Genomic DNA, 21833 nt, shown 5'->3' on the forward strand with positions numbered 1-21833 from the left:
ACTGAATCAAATCTAATTAGATAGACTAATAATAATAATTTGATGATTAATGCTGTGTTGATTAAACGAATCTTATGCCTTTCGTCAGCCTAGTAAACCATTGAGGTGGAGTGAATTAGTGATGCCTAAATGAACAACCACTATGAAGAGCCAGCGCCTTGCTCGGGTACATTCTACCATCATCAAGACCAAGACAGAATGTCCAACACCCACTAACTTGCCAGCATAAGAACATATGAATTAAGGAGCTGCAGAAGGCCTATTAGCTCGCGATCCTTACTTCATCTCACCCCTCTTTGTTATACATACGATGGTTCCAGCCAATATTCATACAGCCCTGCTCCTTTGGCAGGTAAGTCCACTACGGGCTCACCATAGCCCGTGCTACTTGGAACTTTTTGTTCCGATTAGCTGAATCTAAAACAACAACAGCTAATTTGTACCCACTTCACCACTGCTTTTGAAAATGCTGACAGGATCAATGAACTGCTCTTAGTAGTTGATCTCTTAGCATCAGGCGCTACCCCCTTCCCCACACACACACACAAATGAGCCACAGAGATATTAGAAAGAACTTTTTTAGTATCAGAGTGGTTGACAAATGGAATGCATTAGGAAGTGATGTGGTGGAGGCTGACTCCATACACAGTTTCAAGTGTAGATATGATAGAGCCCAGTAGGCTCAGGAATCTGTACACCTGTTGATTGACGGTTGAGAGGCGGGATCAAAGAGCCAGAGCTCAACCCCCGCAAACACAACTAGGTGAGTACACACACGCACGCACGCTGGACACGTGATCCTGTGGTCCCGGGTTCGATCCCGGGCGCCAGCAAGAAACGATGGGCAGAGTTTCGTTCACCCTATGCCCCTGTTACCTAGCAGTAAATAGGTACCTGGGAGTTAGTCAGCTGTCACGGGCTGCTTCCTGGGGTGTGTGTGTGGGGTGTGGAGGAAAAAAATAGTAGGAGTAGTTAGAAACAGTTGATTGACAATTGAGAGGCGGGCCGAAAGAGCAGAGCTCAGCCCCCGCAAGTACAACTAGGTGAATACAACTAGGTGAATACACATACATACATATGTGGCTGCCCCCCCCCCCCTCCCATCCCACCACCACTGTAATGGGATGAACGAGCTGGTATGATGGATGTGAGAGTAATGCAAGAATTTAGTGAGTAATTAGAGCAATAGCGAACGTAAGAGAGTGGTAATCGTGGGCTCCCAGAGGGTATAGTAGGCGATAATTGAGTCAGTGATGAGGGTGGCCGGCGATAATTAGAGAGACTGGTGGAGCCGTGTGGGAGGCGGTGCTGGGGGGAGGGACACCACACAAGGGGTGGAGAGAGGGGTGGTGAATGTTTTAATATGTGGAGGGCAGGGAGAGTGGGAGTGGGTAGAGAGAGAGAGAGAGAGAGAGAGAGAGTAGGGGGAGGAGGTGAAAAAGAGGGATAATAGAGAATGTGGGATGGAAAGAAAGAGCAATAGCGCGCGCGTGTGTGTTTATAACTAACCTAGTTTGCAGGACCTAACTTGAATTTGATTTGCCCTTTGGAAAAAACCTGTGTCCTAAGTTCATTAACCTTTTAGTCCTTATTTGACATTCGCATCTTAAGTATTTATATTAGTATATATGGTTATGCATCACTGTGAATAATTACCCGATAAATAATGCCGAAATACAAATGGACGTCTTGAAGGCATAATTTGACAAATTTCTTCAAGATCACGTGGAGAACTAACTGGAGTGTAATGTATACGCGGGGATGCGGGCCGCTCCAAGCAACAGCCATACCGATCAAGTTATCATATGAGAAGCTTAGCCTCAAGCTGGGTTTTGGGAGCCGAAAAACTCTGGGAACCAAGTACAGATAAACTACAGGTAGTGGAGATGTTGGCATACTGACAATTGAAGTTTCGCTGGGAGGTGAAGCCTAGCATCGGTGTCAACTGTGATTATCTTACTTTCCTCTTGTGTCAATTTTATTGGCTGAATTTTTATTTTGTTAATTTTACCATTATTTCGTGTAATGGTTATGTAAATAATCAACACTGAAATATGTGGTATAATTATCATTGTGTTGATTTTTAGTATCCATCTCATATACTTAATATGGGGAATGCTGGAGTTCATGGTGTTACTTAAGTGTATTAACTATTGTTGGATCACATATCAATCATGACCAGGTGCTGGTAACCATGTCCTGTTTTAAAGACAAGAAAAAAAAATCCCCATTAGCCCAGCGTATGGGGAGCCTTGAGAGTATTGTAAGGGGTATTGAGCCAACCCGTTCTCCAATAGTACATCGCGTTTCGACGTATACTTTACAATAAGACCAAAAACATATGTACAAAAAATGGTAGCGGCTCGCGAAATTGACGCGATGTCCCGTTTGTTCGTGGGTTCTCGGGTTAGGTTTAGGTTCAGGGCATTCTAGTACGACAGTTTCTAGACGTTGGGAACGCTCAGGACGGGCTGACTGAGCACTATCAACTCAATATTGGTTTAACAAAAGTGTGATTATTCTTGATCACATAGTGGGACGTTGTATTTAGATCTAGTGACGCTCAAACTGTAGTATCCGTATGTGCGTTTGTGCTACTAAAAATTTTATGTCGAGTTTCTAGGAGCACATAGCAAACACACAACATCACCATAACGGTATTTTTACTATTGTTACTATGATGCAACACTACAAGTTTAGTGGTTACGTTGTGTATGACGAACAGCTGAAGACCTGTTGAAAACCCCATTTCAGACTTCAAAGGCGTCGTTGGTTATAACAATAGGAGCTAATCCTACTTAATGTGGGGGCACGGGAGTCGATCCCTACACCCATACAATGAAAAATAAAAAGAGGAAAGTTGCATGAGGCTACCTGCAAGCATCTGGCCTCCATCCTCAGAGACATTCTCTTAGTTACAGATGGAAAGATGTGAGGTGTGCCAGAGTTGGCTGGCTGTTATAGAGCAGATGAAGCACAAGGGGTACACTATGACCAAGCCATTCAGGGCATTAATAAATGGAAAGATAATACATAATGTGAGATCAAAGGTTGCTGTTAGGCTGTCAATGTGTGGGTTCTATAAATTTTGGAGTGTTATTAGAAAACTAAAAAGTTGATGAAAAAGGATCATGCTATGGATGTAATAAATATTGAACACTGTACAACAGTGTTAGGCCTGAAACAGTCCTTACTACAGCTGTGTGTGAGCCCGTACATACCCTGACCCCTAATGTTGTACACACCCTGCCTCCTAATGTTGTACCCACCCTGCCCCCTAATGTTGTACCCACCCTGCCCCCTAATGTTGTACCCACCCTGCCCCCTAATGTTGTACCCACCCTGCCTCCTAATGTTGTACCCACCATGCCCCCTAATGTTGTACACACCCTGCCCCCTAATGTTGTACACACCCTGCCTCCTAATGTTGTACACACCCTGCCCCCCTAATGTTGTACACACCCTGCCCCCCTAATGTTGTACCCACCCTTCCCCCTAATGTTGTACACACCCTGCCCCCCTAATGTTGTACACACCCTGCCCCCCTAATGTTGTACCCACCCTTCCCCCTAATGTTGTACACACCCTGCCCCCCTAATGTTGTACACACCCTGCCCCCCTAATGTTGTACCCACCCTTCCCCCTAATGTTGTACACACCCTGCCCCCCTAATGTTGTACACACCCTGCCCCCCTAATGTTGTACCCACCCTTCCCCCCTAATGTTGTACCCACCCTTCCCCCTAATGTTGTACCCACCCTTCCCCCTAATGTTGTACACACCCTGCCCCCCTAATGTTGTACCCACCCTGCCCCCTAATGTTGTACACACCCTGCCTCCTAATGTTGTACCCACCCTGCCCCCCCTAATGTTGTACACACCCTGCCCCCCTAATGTTGTACCCACCCTGCCTCCTAACGTTGTACCCACCCTGCCCCCTAATGTTGTACCCACCCTGCCTCCTAATGTTGTACACACCCTGCCCCCCTAATGTTGTACCCACCCTGCCTCCTAATGTTGTACACACCCTGCCCCCCTAATGTTGTACCCACCCTTCCCCCTAATGTTGTACACACCCTGCCCCCCTAATGTTGTACACACCCTGCCCCCCTAATGTTAAACATCCTCACACCATAACCCCTGCAGTGGGTGAGAAAGCTGTTGTTGTTAAAGATTCGCCACCTGGAACAAAAAGTTCCAAGTAACACGGGCTATGGTGAGCCCGTAGTGCCTTTTTTTAGAAAGCTTTTTTTTGTTTATTATTATTATTAGTTTCTATCACAGACGTGGCCACACATTAACAATGCTAACCAGCATATATATATATACATTTTCTTCTGTCCTCCATGGACAGGGTTAGAGATTTGTTAAACATATAGTTCAGAGATTTATTGAACAATCAACCACAGAAGGTGATTGTAGTGCTTTTAAAATGCTAGGCTAAGCTACATACGTAAGTACATAAATACACAGATTTACGTATGCCCTACATAAAGTGTTCGATGTGTCTTTTATATAGGCATCAGAGGAGGACACAGCAGCGCGGCAGGTCTTTGGAATGGGGAAGGGAACTATATAAATTATGAGGGTGGAAAAAGCGCCAAGCCATTACGACTATATAGCACTTGGAAGGGTTCAGGATAAGGATTTGGGACGGGACAGGGGAAAGGAATGGTGCCACAACAACTTTTGGGCACCATTTGGACACTTAGGCACACACGCTTTTATTTAATATAAGTGGTAATAGTGATAGAAAGCTCCGGTTGTCCCTGTGTTATTACTTACGGTGGCCCTTAAGTAGCTTCCGTGTTAATACTTACGATGGCCCTTAAGTAGCTTCCGTGTTAATACTTACGATGGCCCTTAAGTAGCTTCCGTGTTAATACTTACGGTGGCCCTTAAGTAGCTTCCGTGTTAATACTTACTATGGCTCTTAAGTAGCTACCGTGTTACGGTGGCCCTTAAGTAGCTTCCGTGTTAATACTTACGGTGGCCCTCAAGTAGCTACCGTGTTAATACTTACGGTGGCCCTCAAGTAGCTACCGTGTTAATACTTACGGTGGCCCTCAAGTAGTCCTTATGTTAATACTTACGGTGGCCCTCAAGTAGCCCTTGTAACGAGTCAAGCCACCCAGAACGATAACCTTACCCTTACCTGTGAAAAAAAGAGAAAAAGATGTTAAAAAACGAAACACTGAATGAATAATACAGATAATGAAGTATAAATTGTTTACGTTCTATGGCAATGATAACAAATGTATATACTGTGTACATATTCCGTATCTTCATTCTCCTCTAGCTCTAACTGCTATATTAGAGGGGTTAACAATCACTATGTGGACCTAGGGCCACCATGTGGAGGGCCAGGACCCCCATGTGGAGGGCCAGGGCCACCATGTGGAGGGCCAGGACCCCCATGTGGAGGGCCAGGGCCACCATGTGGGATCCAGAGTCCTCATGTAGGGATCCAATCACCATGTGGGGGTCCTGAGCCACAATCGGTGGAGACGGTGCCCTTATGTGGGGGGGGGGTGCAGGCACCACATGTTAGGTCTATGGCCAACATAAAGGGAGCCCATTATCACTACATGTGGTGGGGTGGGGGGGGGGGGGTGCACCGTACATAATCAGAGGTATGTGGGGTTCAGGGAATGAGATGAATGACTGGTTCTAGCCGCTGCTCTGACCTCGCTATACTGGGTTTGAAACCCGATAAATTTGCCAAATTACTTTAATAATAAAAAAGTAGTATAACCTGGCTATAATAACCAGAAGGAAAAGAGTGTAGAGACTAAAATCCTTCGGATTATTATTATTTTTTTGTTTGCAGGATCGCCGTTGCTATTTTGTTTTTCGGAAAGTAGAATCCGTTTTGTTGTGTCAAGAAACGCGTTGTAAATAATAGTCCAGCAATAACGAAACCTATCTCCACGGGGTAATCAGGTAAGCGGGATAACTACTATTTTGTCAATAAAAAGAGTACGTTAGTATTTTCTAACAATGTTTAAAACGTTGGTTAAAAAAGAGGAGATGTATTGGAAGATAGGAGGCAGGCTGTGTAGTGGTAGGTCTTAGGCTACAGTATCTCGGTGTGACTTCTGTACCATGGTTCAGCTATCCCGGGCGAGGCTTCTCTTACACACTTTCTATGAACTTTTAAGCCACAGGTGTCTCTGTCTGTCTCTGTCTAGGCTCAAGAATGTACAGCAGTCGATTGACGGTTGAGAGGCGGGAGCAAGGAGCCAAAGCTCAACCCCCGCAAGCACAACTAGGTGAGTAGACACACACACACACATGGACTACATTTATTTATTTATTTATTTATTTATTTATATACAAGATACATTGGGTTTGTGAGAATACATAGCATAGTACAGTATTTACAATCTTGTAAAGCCACTAGTACGCGCAGCGTTTCGGACATCATATCATTACTGACTCCACAACTAACTACAACCTCTCCATTTTAAATTTGAAGAAACAAAATGCAATGGACGTTTTAAGGCCAAGAATTGTTGCGAGCAAATGGAGAAAAGAAAGAAAACAACAAAACGAAGTCGCACTAAGGGCTGTAAATCAGGCGATGACAGCCGTGCTATTACGCCCAACAACAGCTTAGTGAATCAACCGCCGGCTGGCCCTCGAAGATTACGTTCTCTGTGTAACGTGCCATCCAAAACAAATTTATATACATTTCTCACATGCGAATATTTACATGTAAAATGCAAAAGCCAATTTTATTTTAAACACTGAGCGAGATACCTAAGGGGGGGGGGGGAGAACGGGGCTTCTCTTGCGTGTGTACTCTCCTATTTGTGTCTGCAGGATCGAGCGCTGGCTCTTGGATCCCGCCTTTCTAGCCGCCGGTTGTTTAAAGCAATGACGCCTGTCCTACTTCTCTATCATGCCTAGTTTTAAAGTTATGAATAGTGTTTGCTTCCACAACCTGCTCCTTCAGTTCATTCCTTTTCCCCACTACTCTCACGCTAGACGAAAACATTAAACGATTTGAGACTAGTCCTGTATATAGTCGTACTGGCTTAGAACTTAGAATGCCTGGTAAGGACCTTACCTTGGAAGTAGTCCATCTAATATTTACAAAGCTTCATTATGTATCTCTCTCGCCTGTGGTTTAGAGAATTCAGATTTAAAAATTTGTAAGCGGTCTGAAGAACTTAGGTGCTTTATTGAGTAGATCCATGACGTAATAGACCTTTGCACGTGTTCCAGATCAGAAATGTCTCCAGCTTTGCCTGGGAATGTTAGTGCGCACCAATATTTCACCCTAGAGCGCATTAGTGTCTTAAAAAGTACCACCATTGGTCAGGAATCTCTGTACTTGAAAGGTTATTGTTATCCAACAGCCTATCATCCTAAAATGAAAGTCCTGCTAATAACTACTTGGCGGAAAGTGTCAATATGTAGCGAATGACCACAAGGAAGTTAACTTTTCTATCGCTGAATTTCGACAACTTTTTTTTAACCGCAACATAAACATAAGACCTAACCTAGCAATCCTAGGCCTAATATAGTACATATGTGTGCTATACTAGGCCTAAGAATATTTAAATTGTTTTTTTAGCTTCATTTTTTAACGAATTCGTTACTAGTCAGTATACTACTATCTAAAAGCTAAGTATGTACGAATTCGTGACTATTGACGATTGTCACAATAGGTACTGTCATTACAGGAGGATAGGTTGTTATCCAACCTGTTATTTTTCTTGCTGTGGTAGTGGACCCCAGACCCATCCAGTAGGTGGTGTTGGACCCCAGACCCGTCCAGTAGGTGGTAGTGGACCCCAGACCCATCCAGTAGGTGGTAGTGGACCCCAGACCCGTCCAGTAGGTGGTAGTGGACCCCAGACCCATCCAGTAGGTGGTAGTGGACCCCAGACCCGTCCAGTAGGTGGTAGTGGACCCCAGACCCATTCAGTAGGTGGTAGTGGACCCCAGACCCGTCCAGTAGGTGGTAGTGGACCCCAGACCCGTCCAGTAGGTGGTAGTGGACCCCAGACCCATCCAGTAGGTGGTAGTGGACCCCCAGACCCATCCAGTAGGTGGTAGTGGACCCCAGACCCGTCCAGTAGGTGGTAGTGGACCCCAGACCCATCCAGTAGGTGGTAGTGGACCCCCAGACCCATCCAGTAGGTGGTAGTGGACCCCAGACCCGTCCAGTAGGTGGTAGTGGACCCCAGACCCATCCAGTAGGTGGTAGTGGACCCCAGACCCATCCAGTAGGTGGCAGTGGACCCCCAGACCCATCCAGTAGGTGGTAGTGGACCCCAGACCCGTCCAGTAGGTGGTAGTGGACCCCAGACCCATCCAGTAGGTGGTAGTGGACCCCCAGACCCATCCAGTAGGTGGTAGTGGACCCCAGACCCGTCCAGTAGGTGGTAGTGGACCCCAGACCCGTCCAGTAGGTGGTACTGGACACCAGACCCGTCCAGTAGGTGGTAGTGGACCCCAGACCCATCCAGTAGGTGGTAGTGGACCCCAGACCCATCCAGTAGGTGGTAGTGGACCCCAGACCCATTCAGTAGGTGGTAGTGGACCCCCAGACCCGTCCAGTAGGTGGTAGTGGACCCCAGATCCATCCAGTAGGTGGTAGTGGACCCCAGACCCGTCCAGTAGATGTCAGTGGACCCCAGACCCGTCCAGTAGATGCCAGTGGACCCCAGACCCGTCCAGTAGATGCCAGTGGACCCCAGACCCGTCCAGTAGATGCCAGTGGACCCCAGACCCGTCCAGTAGATGCCAGTGGACCCCAGACCCGTCCAGTAGATGCCAGTGGACCCCAGACCCGTCCAGTAGATGTCAGTGGACCCCAGACCCGTCCAGTAGATGCCAGTGGACCCCAGACCCGTCCAGTAGATGCCAGTGGACCCCAGACCCGTCCAGTAGATGCCAGTGGACCCCAGACCCGTCCAGTAGATGCCAGTGGACCCCAGACCCATCCAGTAGGACCCCAAACAAAAATTTTGAGTACCAAATTTTCAGTCACAAAATTATATTTAAAACACCTGACTGTCATACTGTGCTTATTTTGCCGGGGGCACACTGTATTCCGCTAACAGTTTTGTGGATCAACAGCAACTACAGCCGCCGTATTTCACTACTTCTCATCTCAAGTTACAGTGGTTTACTGTAAGGACTGTAGACCAAGAGCCGTCATTGGTGTTGGGTTAAAGCCTCAAGTTGACTTCCAATTGATTGCATATATCAAGTTGATTAATACTGCATATATTTGATATCACGTGACGAATAGAATTACTGATCACAAATTTGCCGAGCATGGAAGTAGTTTTTGCTCGGCGCCTACCTGGAGCGCCACTAGGAGGCCACTAGGAGGCCACTAGCAGGCTACTAGGAGGCCACTAGGCCACTAGGAGGCCACTAGCAGGCTACTAGGAGGCCACTAGGCCACTAGGAGGCAACTAGCAGGCTACTAGGAGGCCACTAGGCCACTAGGAGGCTACTAGGAGCCCCACTAGCAGGCTACTAGGAGGCCACTAGGAGGCCACTAGGAGGCCACTAGCAGGCTACTAGGAGGCCACTAGGAGGCCACTAGGAGGCAACTAGCAGGCTATTAGGAGGCCACTAGGCCACTAGGAGGCTACTAGGAGCCCCACTAGCAGGCTACTAGGAGGCCACTAGGAGGCCACTAGCTTGACCTCTCCCACCCTCCGGCGCGATGAACCATTTCCACCTCTCACTCTCACTTTTCAAAACAAATAGTGAAGTAGCCAAATCTTTGAGAGTTATGTGACGTCAGGGAGTGAAGTGTGTGTATCCCGGGGGGGGGGGAAGGGGAAGAGATCAAGTGATGTCACCACATAGATGTCACCACATCAGCTCCCCTCCCCCACCACCACCACCACCACTGCACAACCACACCCACAACAATTTGACTGAGCGACGCCAGTGGTCTTCTGAATATTTTAGAGAGTTGGAAATGAGTGCACCGCCCTCCGCACCTCTCATGCAACCAAAAAAAAAAAAATGGTGTAAATTACCGTGCAACATTGCGAGCACAGGACTCTCTCACCCCGGGGGTACATCTCTCTCACCTGAGGCACCCCCCCCCCTCCTTCCCTCACAAGACTCTCCCCCTGGTTAGTGTGGGTGGTGGGGGGCTGGTGAGTGGGTGAGTGTAGGGGCTGAGGGAAGAGGTGGGGGGGTTGTTGTAGATGGGGGGGGGAGAGGGGGGGTTTCTGGGTATTCTCAAGTCACAGCACTAACGGAAGGTGCTCATAAAAACTAGGCAATTGGTCGGTTATAAATTCTGCTATTTCAAGCAACACCTCTAGGAACAACAGTGCCACTAGCAACACCTCCAGGAACAACAGTGCCACCAGCAACACCTCTAGGAACAACAGTGCCACTAGCAACACCTCCAGGAACAACAGTGCCACCAGCAACACCTCTAGGAACAACAGTGCCACTAGCAACACCTCTAGGAACAACAGTGCCACCAGCAACACCTCCAGGAACAACAGTGCCACCAGCAACACCTCTAGGAACAACAGTGCCACTAGCAACACCTCCAGGAACAACAGTGCCACTAGCAACACCTCTAGGAACAACAGTGCCACCAGCAACACCTCCAGGAACAACAGTGCCACCAGCAACACCTGCAGGAACCAGCATCAATAAGTCAACCACCACCACCACCACCACCACCCCTACCACTAGACCACCACCACCACCATCACCCGTACCACCGCTACCATCTCACCAAACTGGGTAGGGGAGTACCTGTAAGGCAGAAAACAAAGGGTTAGAGCCAGAGAAGAGTTACCAAGCAGGCGGGATGTGACAAGAGGGTCCACCAGGGCTCGGTCTTGGGTGGACCCTATTCCTAATATATGCGAGTGACATTACCAAAGGAGTGAGCTCGTATATATCAACACTTGTAGAGGCCGCTAAGCTATTGAGGAATGAAGATAAAGAGTACTCCAAAAAATTACAGGAGGACGTTGACAAACTACAGGAATGGGGCAGCCAAACGGCTGCTAGAATTCAATCGCAAAAAGTGTAATACAATGAACAATGCTTAAGCTACGAGCATAGATTAACTAAACTAAATATCTCAACCCTAAAGGAGAAAAGAATCAGAGGGGGAGACATAATCCCAATATACAAGATAACGAGTGGGGGAACAGGACAGCGGCTTTAAACAACACTAACAACCTGGTACAAACACACCATTAACAAGACACACACAAAAGCACCACCACCAAATACCTGTAAACATTGCAACAGCCTCACCGACAGACATCCTCCGGGTTCACCATACCCGGTGCTACTTGGAACATTTGTTCCCAGTAGCTGAATCTTCAACAACAACAACAACAACAATCAAGCAAGACAAGAAAATCAGGCATACAAGAAACAAGTAAAGCAGGGAGAGACAGACAGACACAAAAGACAAAGTATGCAAGCATGTACAAAGGCAGGCAGACAGACAGGAAGGAAAGCAGACGGGCAGGAATGCACGCCAGCAGACAGAAAGGTAGGCACGCAGACAGCCAAATATGAAAGCATACAAGTAGGCAGAAAGGTAGGAAAGTGAGTCAAAAAGCAGACAAGCAGGCAGGCAGTCAGGTATGCAATCAGTCAGGTATACAAGCAGGCAGGTATACTAGCAGTCAGGTATACAAGCAGGCAGGTATACAAGCAGGCAGGTATACAAGCAGCCAGATATACAATCAGTCAGGTATACAATCAGTCAGGTATACAATCAGTCAGGTATACAAGCAGGCAGGTATACTAGCAGTCAGGTATACAATCAGTCAGGTATACAAGCAGGCAGGTATACAATCAGTCAGGTATACAAGCAGGCAGGTATACAAGCAGGCAGGTATACTAGCAGTCAGGTATACAAGCAGGCAGGTATACTAGCAGTCAGGTATACAAGCAGTCAGGTATACAAGCAGGCAGGTATACAATCAGTCAGGTATACAAGCAGGCAGGCAAGAAGGGAGACAGACTCGGGCCAATGGGGCTACATCCCACGACCTTCACTTAGCCTCGGAGAGGTGGACGCGCGTGTCAAGGGAACTCCGAGCAATGTTATGAGCGTCCTACCCTACCGTACTCCTGTTTGTATGTAGGCTTCAGCCCCCTACTGCTTCTGTACACACCTGGTGCAACACTGAAGCACGTTTAAACACCTGGTGCAACACTGAAGCCACATATGATCACCTATTGCAACACTGAAGCACGTTTAAACACCTGGTGCAACACTGAAGCACGTTTAAACACCTGGTGAAACACTGAAGCACGGTTTAAACACCTGGTGCAACACTGAAGCACGTTTAAAACACCTGGTGTAACACTGAAGCACGTTTAAACACCTGGTGCAACACTGAAGCACGTTTAAACACCTGGTGCAACACTGAAGCACGTTTAAACACCTGCTGCAACACTGAAGCACGTTTAAACACCTGCTGCAACACTGAAGCACGTTTAAACACCTGGTGCAACACTGAAGCACGTTTAAACACCTGCTGCAACACTGAAGCACGTTTAAACACCTGGTGTAACACTGAAGCACGTTTAAACACCTGGTGTAACACTGAAGCACGTTTAAACACCTGGTGTAACACTGAAGCACGTTTAAACACCTGCTGCAACACTGAAACCACATATAAACACCTGCTGTAACACTGAAACCACATATAAACACCTGCTGTAACACTGAAACCACATATAATCCCCTGCTGTAACACTGAAACCACATATAAACACCTGCTGTAACACTGAAACCACATATAAACACCTGCTGTAACACTGAAACCACATATAATCCCCTACTGCAACACTGAAAGACACCTAAACGTGCTACATGTGTTTATATATATAAACACTTTCAGTTTGCGCTACATGGTAGCGCTAAGGCGCCCAACTCTAGCGAGACACAATATTAATTTGCAAACAGAGTCAAAGCCACTTTCTGAAGTTACCGGGGCTTACACGTGAGACATTTTGAGTGTGTCTCTACTCTCATTGCCTGACCTGGGGACCAGACTTATCTGGTGATAGGTAGAGCCCCGAAGAGCTTATCTACCTATCTACCTGGCGAGGCACTCCAGCTTCGGAGTCCGCAATCCCATCACAGCCAGACTGATCTGGTAACTCCGGAACGCATGTCACAACCGAGCGAGATTTGTATATTATAAAACCTTATTTCTAGCTATCAGGGAGGGAGGAAGGGTACTTTCAGCGTGCCATATGGCAACCAGGAACACATAAGCCCATCGTGGCAACCTGGCGGCTCTAAAAACCAGCAGAGGAGCGCCTGAGAGCCATTATTTCCAGCCTAAGGAAAATAAACGACCCAGTTCGTTACAACTTTTTATATAATTTTATTACAATGCAAGAGTCTTTTATTGTATCCCAGGAGTCTTTATTGCATCCCAGGAGTCTTTTATTGCATCCCAGGAGTCTTTTTTACATCCCAGGACCCTTTATTACATCCCAGGAGTCTTTATTACACCCCAGGAGAATGTATCACGTCTCACGAAGCATTATTAGTTTTCGCGGGTCTTTACTTCTCCACAGAAGGGTGTATTACCTGTCCCAGTCTTTATTATTTCTCCGGTGGCGCTCTTCTCAAAATACTCAGGCACCACTTGAACTGGCTCTGAGTGCACTTACTCCAGAAGCACTTACTCCAGAAGCACTTGATCTCAATTCTTACAAGTTTGACTGTGACGGGGCTGGCTCGCATTCTTTGGGGGGGGGGACAGATTACAAACCCTGGTAGCCTATTTGTACATAAAATATATATTTCTTTGTCAGCTGCAGTAATGTGCAGCTGTGATGTACACATCGACACGGTGCAAAAAAAAAAAAAAATAATAATACAAAAAATCGTATACTAATTGATGGGTGGTGAGGACGACTAAGGTGTAATCCTGAATATACCTCATTTAGTGTGTGGTGTTTACCTGCTTGGCCCGCAGGGGGTGGATGGGTGGGTGTGTGTGTGTGGTGGTTGTGGGTGTGTGGTGGTGGTGGTGGTGGTGGGTGGGTGTGTGGTGGTGGTGGTGGTGGGTGTGTGGTGGTGGTGGTGGTGTGTGTGTGGTGGTGGTGGTGATGGGTGTGTGTGGTGGTGATGATTGTGGGTGGGTGTGGTGGTGATTGTGGGTGTGTGTGTGGTGGTGGGTGGGTGTGGTGGTGGGTGTGTGTGGTGGTTACTAACTACTTTTTATTCCCACACCACACACACACACACACACACACACCCCAGGAAGCAGCCCGTGACAGCTGACTAACTTCCAGGTACATATTTACTGCTAGGTAACAGGGGCATTCAGGATGAAAGAAACTTTGCCCATTTGTTTCTGCCTGGTGCGGGAATCGAACCCGCGCCACAGAATTACGAGTCCTGCGCGCTATCCACCAGGCTACCAGGCCCCCCACCAGGCTACCAGGCCCCACATCACACCACATCACTTCCTAGTGCATTCCATTTATTAACTACTCTGACGCTGAAAAAGTTCTTCCTAATGTCTCTGTGGCTCAGATGGGTACTCAGTTTCCACCTGTGTTCCCTTGTGCGAGTACCACCGGTGTTAAATAATCTGTCTTTCATCTACCCCTGTCTATTCCCCTGAGAATTTTGCATGTGGTAATCATGTCTCCCTTACCTCTTCTGTATTCCAGCGACGTGAGGTGCAATTCACGCAGCCTTTCCCTCGTAACTCATACCTCTTAGTTCTGGAACTAGTCAGGTGGCACACCTTTGAACATTCTCTTGCTTTGTCTTATGCTTGGCAAGGTATGGACTCCATGCTGGAGCTACATACTCCAGAATTGATCTGACATACGCGGTATACAAGATTCTAAAGGATTCCTAACACGAATTTCTGAAGGCAGTTCTGATGCTAGCCAGACTCGCATACGCCGCTGACGATAACCAATTGATGTGGGCTTCAGGAGACAGGTTTAGTGTGATATCAACTTCCAGCTCCTTCTCTCTGTCCGTTTCATGGAGAACTTCTCCCATTTGGTACCTTGTGTCTGGCTTCCTGTCCCCTCCGCCTAGCTCTATTTACATTTACTTGAGTTGAATTTTAATAGCCACTTGTTAGACCATGCCTTCAGTTTGTCTAGATCGTTTACATGTATCAGAAACAGTATACGTCCAGGACTGAAGCCTGTGGGAGTCCACTAGTGACATCTTGCCACTCTCAGAGACCTCACCCTCAGTGACTTTCTGTCTCCTGTTGCTTAGGTACTCCCTAAGCAACAGGAGATATATATCAGTATATATCACATACTGTACCTTCCTTTTAAGACCTGCCTGTATCTCTAAGTTATGCATTAGTTTCCTATGGGGAACTGTGTCAAAGGTTTTCTGGCAATCCAGAAATATGAAGCCTGCCCACCCTTCTCTTTCTTGACTAATTTTTGTCGCCTGTTCGTAGAATTCTGTTAATCCTATGATGCAAGATTTGCCATCCCTGAACCCACGCTGGTGATGATTTGCGTGTGTGTGTGTGCGCGTGCATGCGTGTCTCCCAGGCCCCGTATAACAGGTTACCTTACCTTGAGGTTACCTTGAGGTGCTTCCGGGGCTCAGCGTCTCCGCGGCCCGGTCGTCGACCAGGCCTCCTGGTTGCTACTTCCAACCGGTGAAGTAGACAGGTGAACATAACAGGTGAACATAAACATGTAGACAGGTTGACCCAGCGTGGCCAGGTTGGACCAGGTTGGACCAGGCTGGGCCAGGCTGGGCCAGGTCTCGTGGACAGGCTGTTTACATTGGGTAAAAACCTACTCAACGTGCTTCGCTCTAGCAAGTCAAACATTTCATTGATGTTAATAAGGCATTAAGTATGCACTATCTAGACATTATACTGAAAATATATTAAAGAACCTGATTAAAACCTACTATTAATATTCAGTATAAAGTGGGGAGAATCATGTAATTGCAACAGGGCTTATATGAATTTGGTATAAAAACATACGAACGCTGTTTTTTTCTCATGCCAAAGGCGTTATCAAAACACACACACACACACACACACACACACACACACAGGCGGGATCCAAGAGTCAATGCTCGATCCTGCAGACACCTGGTGGACACCAGACGATTGTAGCCTGGTGGATAGCGCGCAGGACTCGTAATTCTGTGGCGCGGGTTCGATTCCCGCACGAGGCAGAAACAAAGGGGCAAAGTTTCTTTCACCCTAAGTGCCCCTGTTACCTAGCAGTAAATAGGTACCTGGGAGTTAGTCAGCTGTCACGGGCTGCTTCCTGGGGTGTGTGTGTGTGGTGTGGAAAAAAAAATAGTAGTTAGTAAACAGTTGATTGACAGTTGAGAGGCGGGCCGAAAGAGCAAAGCTCAACCCCCGCAAAACACAACTAGTAAACAACTAGTAAACACACACACACACACACACACACACACACACACACACACACACACACACACACACACACACACACACACACACACACACACACACACACAGGGTATAGATTCATTCCTCTCAATGTTCGCTGATGATGCAAAAATTATGAGAAGAATCAAGACAGATGTAGATAGACAGAGATTACAGAATGACCTGGACAAACTGGAGGAATGGTATAGAATATGGCTACTAAAGTTTAACTCAGGTAAGTGTAAAATAATGAAATTAGGTGAAGGGAGTAGGAGGCTGAACACAAGGTACCATCTGGGAGGTGAAATCCTGCAAGAGTCAAATAGACAGAAAGATCTGTGGGTTGATATCACACCGAACCTGTCCCCAGAGGCCCACATCAAAAGGATATCATCAGCAGCATATGCTAGATTGGTCAACATAAGAACTGCTTTTAGAAACTTGTGTAAGGACTCATTCAGAACCTTGTATACCACTTAAGTCAGACCAATCCTGGAGTATGCAGCTCCAGCCTGGAGTCCATACCTAAATAAACACAAGACAACGTAACATAAGATTTAGAGGTATGCCACCAGACTGGTCCCAGAAGTGAGAAGTGTGAGTTACGAGGAAAGGCTACGGACGCTAAACCTCACGTCCCTGGAAGACAGAAGAATAAGGGGGAGACATGATTACTACCTACAAAATTCTCAGAGGAATTGACAGGGTGGACAAAGACAAACTATTTAACATGGGAGGCGAACAAGGGGACACAGGAGGAGCCACAGGGACGTTAGGAAGAACTTTTTCATTGTCAGAGTAGTTAACAGGTGGAATGCATTAGGCAGTGATGTGGTGGAGGCTGACTCCATACACAGTTTCAAGTGTAGATATGATAGAGCCCAGTAGGCTCAGGAATCTGTACCCCAGTTGATTGACAGTTGAGAGGCGGGACCAAAGAGCCGAAGCTTGACCCCCGCAAGCACAACTAAGTGAGTACAACTAGGTAAGTACACGCACACATACAACCCAGAATATGTGTATATTAAGGAATATATAATATATTCCAGGATATTATATAATAATACATAAAGAATATATCACATACTGCTAGTATGATGCCATCGTTACTCCCCTTAGAGTAAGAACCGGGGAGAAGACCGGATGGGAGCCGGCTACACCTCTGTTGGGGAGATAAGGAAGGGCAGGAGAGGGAGGGTAAGGGAGGGGAGGGCCCAGCAGGGAAAGGCAAGGTGTGGAAGGAGAATAGAGAGTGGAAAGAACCTGATTAAGGGATGGAAAACAGTGTTCCAGCAAGGGATGATGGGTCCCGTGTTCTAGGGTAGTTGTTCTGGGTTTACGGCAACATAACAACACTCCAATAAGCCTACTGACCCAGGCGAGACTCGTCCTATCAACACTCAACACTATTCTCTCTCTCTCTCTCTCTCTCTCTCTCTCTCTCTCTCTCTCTCTCTCTCTCTCTCTCTCTCTCTCTCTCTCTCTCTCTCTCTCTCTCTCTCTCTCTCTCACTCTCTCTCTCTCTCTCTCTCTCTCTCTCTTAAACTCTTTTTAAGCTATTCTTAAAACTTTCTAAGGCTTCAGAGGCGTCACTTGATAGGTCACTTGACAAGAGTTCCAAAACTCTTCCGCCAAACTAACTGTTGCCAATATCTATTCTAAGAGCATCTTATCCAACTATAGAATCTATTGTCGCAAGTTCCTGCTTGATTTGAGATTTTCCACTGGCAATTTATATCCACTTTGTACGTGCATTGCCTCTATTGGTACGGTTCAGCCACATCCCTTTGTTTAACCTCCCTCAAAAGAGCTTAAATAGTGAGGCTCGTATACCTCTGTAAGGAAAATTTGAGATGTTGACAATAGGCTGCCTTCCTTGTCTCTGTTTTTACGGAAAATTATGCCCATTTTGTGTCAGTTTGATCGTAGGGACATATCATACAAGGAAGGCCTCACTGGAGTTTAATTTACATAAACACTGAGTGGCCTTCGCACCACGAACACACCTGGTTGATACCTGGTTGATACCTGGTTGATACCTGGTTGATGGGGTTCTGGGAGTTCTTCTACTCCCCAAGCCCGGCCCGAGGCCAGGCTTGACTTGTGAGAGTTTGGTCCACCAGGGTGATGCTTGGAGCGGCCCGCAGGGCCGCATACCCACCACAGCCCAGTTGGTCCGGCACTCCTTGGAGGAAACAATCTAGTTTCCTCTTGAAGATGTCCACGGTTGTTCCTGTAATATTTCTGATGCAGGACTGTCGGCTTTGAATCATACTGAGCTTGGTGTCAGTATCGAGGCTTCACAGAAACATTTGTATGACATGGCTATAAAATCATTCAGAATTATGCAGACGATGAGTCACAATGACGTGGCTGAAGATATGATGATCAGACTACACATCAGAAGATGATGAGACGACGACGTTTCGGTCCATCCTGGACCATTCTCAAGTCGATTGTTGACAAACGACTTGATAATGGTCCATGACGGACCGAAAGGTCGTCGTCTCCCCATCTTCGGCTGTGTGGTTCAGTCATCATTCAGAATTAGTTTCCATTGTTACCTTGATTTATATTTGTTTTCCTTGTTTTATTAGGATATATTTGTTAATGTGTTCAAAAATTTAGTTAAGCTTCACCTCTCTTGTATCTCATAAGTACTTATTTCTGACTGATCACTAAGAAGCCTTTTAAGCTTTGCTATCCGTCTACGGTTATTATTGTTTGTCCTGTGTGGCTAATACGGTGTATTTACTACCCGAGCTCGATCCCTGATGGTCCAAGTGGATGGGTACCATTCCTTCCCTCCGTCCATACCCCAGCTCCTTGTCCTTATATCCCTTGCAATTGCTACATAGTTGTACTGACTTAAGAGATTTTCTACTGATAATTATCTTCCCTGAGAGCCTTGTGTTCTCTGGTGCCCTGGTGCCCGCACCTGTTATCTTTTCTAACGCCTTCGCTCCCAACTGTTGCCTTATCTTGAGGTTATCTTGAGATGATTTCGGGGCTTTAGTGTCCCCGCGGCCCGGTCCTCGACCAGGCCTCCACCCCCAGGAAGCAGCCCGTGACAGCTGACTAACACCCAGGTACCTATTTTACTGCTAGGTAACAGGGGCATAGGGTGAAAGAAACTCTGCCCATTATTTCTCGCCGGTGCCTGGGATCGAACCCGGGACCAAAGGATAACAAGTCCAGCGTGCTGTCCGCTCGGCCGACCGGCTCTGTAGCCCTATCCCAGGCTACTCTCACCTAAAACAGATCCGCAACTTTGTTTTATAATTATTTAACGCAGAATATCAAAGGTGGTTCCTGGTTCCACCTTTGAATATCAAAGGTGGTTTCTGGTTCCACCTTTGAATATCAAAGGTGGTTCGATATTGCACTTTCCACAAAAAACACGTTATTGCAAATATTTTTCGTAGCAACTTACCGTCTTCCAAGTTGCCCACACCACCCAAAGTGAGTGTAAATTCTTCCCAGAACCAGTAATTCCTACTCTCTCTCTGTCTCTGTCTGTTTCTCTCTCTCTCTCTCTCTCTCTCTCTCTCTCTCTCTCTCTCTCTCTCTCTCTCTCTCTCTCTCTCTCTCTCTCCCTCTCCGCCCGTTTCTCTGAAGTCATAATACCCAGCTACTGGGTTGTAAGCTTCGCACAGACAAAAGTAAATGAATTTTCTTAGAAGTAATCATCTTTGGAGGCGGAGAGCCTCGACACAAATACATAGCGAGGAGTATATTGCAATAATGACCAGTGACTCCAAGAGGGGTCATCATGGGCGCCATGCAGGGGGGAAAAAACCCACAAAAACACCCCAACACCCATCCATATGACGCGCCGGTAAAAACCTAACCAGTTTCTCTTATATTAATTGCCACGATAACGCGCCTCACCGCGCGTGGAGATGAAAAACTATCACAAGAGCGGCCGGGAAGAATGAGGTGCAGATATGTCTTAAAATTGAATTGAATGCCGACACGACCAGGCAGATAGGAGGAGGAGGAGGGGGGAGGTGGAGCGAGCCCATCTCGCACCCCCGAGCCCCGTGCCGTACTCTTGAAGAGCACAGAGGGAAAAACTAGACCTGGGTGGGGTGTGTGGTGGCGGCGCTCCTGCTGTTGCTCCACCACACACACACCACACACACACACACACACCACACACACACACCACACACACACACCACACACACACACCACACACACACACACCACACACACACACCACACACACACCACACACACCACACACACACACCACACACACACACCACACACACACACACCACACACACACACACCACACACACACACCACACACACCACACACACACACCACACACACACACACCACACACACACACCACACACACACCACACACACACACCACACACACACACACCACACACACACACACACACCACACACACACACCACACACACACACCACATACACACACCACACACACACACCACACACACACACCACACACACACACACCACACACACACTGGCTCTACACCACTGACGCAACGCAATGCACGCCATCACACACACACACACACGAGAGGCGGGACCAAAGAGCCAAAGCTCAACCCCCGCAAGCACAATTAGGTGAGCACACAATCGAGCGTTTGAAAGGCTGGAGTCCAAGAGCTGAGAGCTCGATCCTACAGGCACAAATTGTAAATAAATACATCCATATGTGTTGTATTTACCAGATCTATTTGCTATTTGTATTTACAACCAGGTGTCTCTTGTCAGACCTCAGAGAATTAAACTTCTCTACTAGAGAAGGTCAGGGAAGCCGAGCCGCACCACATGTCAAGATGAAATCGAGGAGACATGATAACAACGTCAACGATTCTAAAGGGAATCGATGAGGTCTAATGAGTGGATATGTTGAATATAACTTTATGTGTAGATGTGGCACGTGGATATTAAAAAGAACAGTTTTACAAGACGGGGGCAAGCACTAGGGCAAGACTGGGGCAAGCACTAGGGCAAGACGGGGGCAAGCACTAGGGCAAGACGGGGTTGGGACTCGTGTTGTGACGGAAAAAAATATAAATAAATTAGTTAGATTCTGTCTCTCAAATCTATGAGGCTGAGGAATTGGTTATGAGTAAGTTCAAATAACCTGAATATGACGCGGGGCTGGTCAACCAGCCCATCCTCATAATGTTTCCCTACGTCAAGAAACTGTCGTTCTAAAGTGCCCTTACCCTAACCTACCAGAGGACCCGAAACAGAAAACGGGACAGTATGTCAATTTCGCGAGCCGCAAACCATTTTCTAGTACGACAATTTTTCTGGCCTTAGGTAGAGTATACGTCAAAATGCGACGTGTTATCAGGAGGACGAGTTGTGGGTTGTGACTATAGAAGCTATGACCCCACCAGCAGAGAGAGACGTAGACGCTGGTAGACGTCAC

General features: G+C 47.0%; 1 protein-coding gene across 3 annotated transcripts in view; it reads right to left on the reverse strand.

Moving 5' to 3' along the window:
• The window catches only part of lft (Limb expression 1 family member lowfat), a 248673-nt gene that overhangs the window by 16854 nt on the left and 209986 nt on the right, over window positions 1-21833 (reverse strand). The window lies entirely within an intron of this gene.

The sequence above is a fragment of the Procambarus clarkii genome, chromosome 15 (assembly GCF_040958095.1).
Source record: "Procambarus clarkii isolate CNS0578487 chromosome 15, FALCON_Pclarkii_2.0, whole genome shotgun sequence".
In the NCBI taxonomy this organism is placed as follows: Eukaryota; Metazoa; Arthropoda; class Malacostraca; order Decapoda; family Cambaridae; genus Procambarus; species Procambarus clarkii.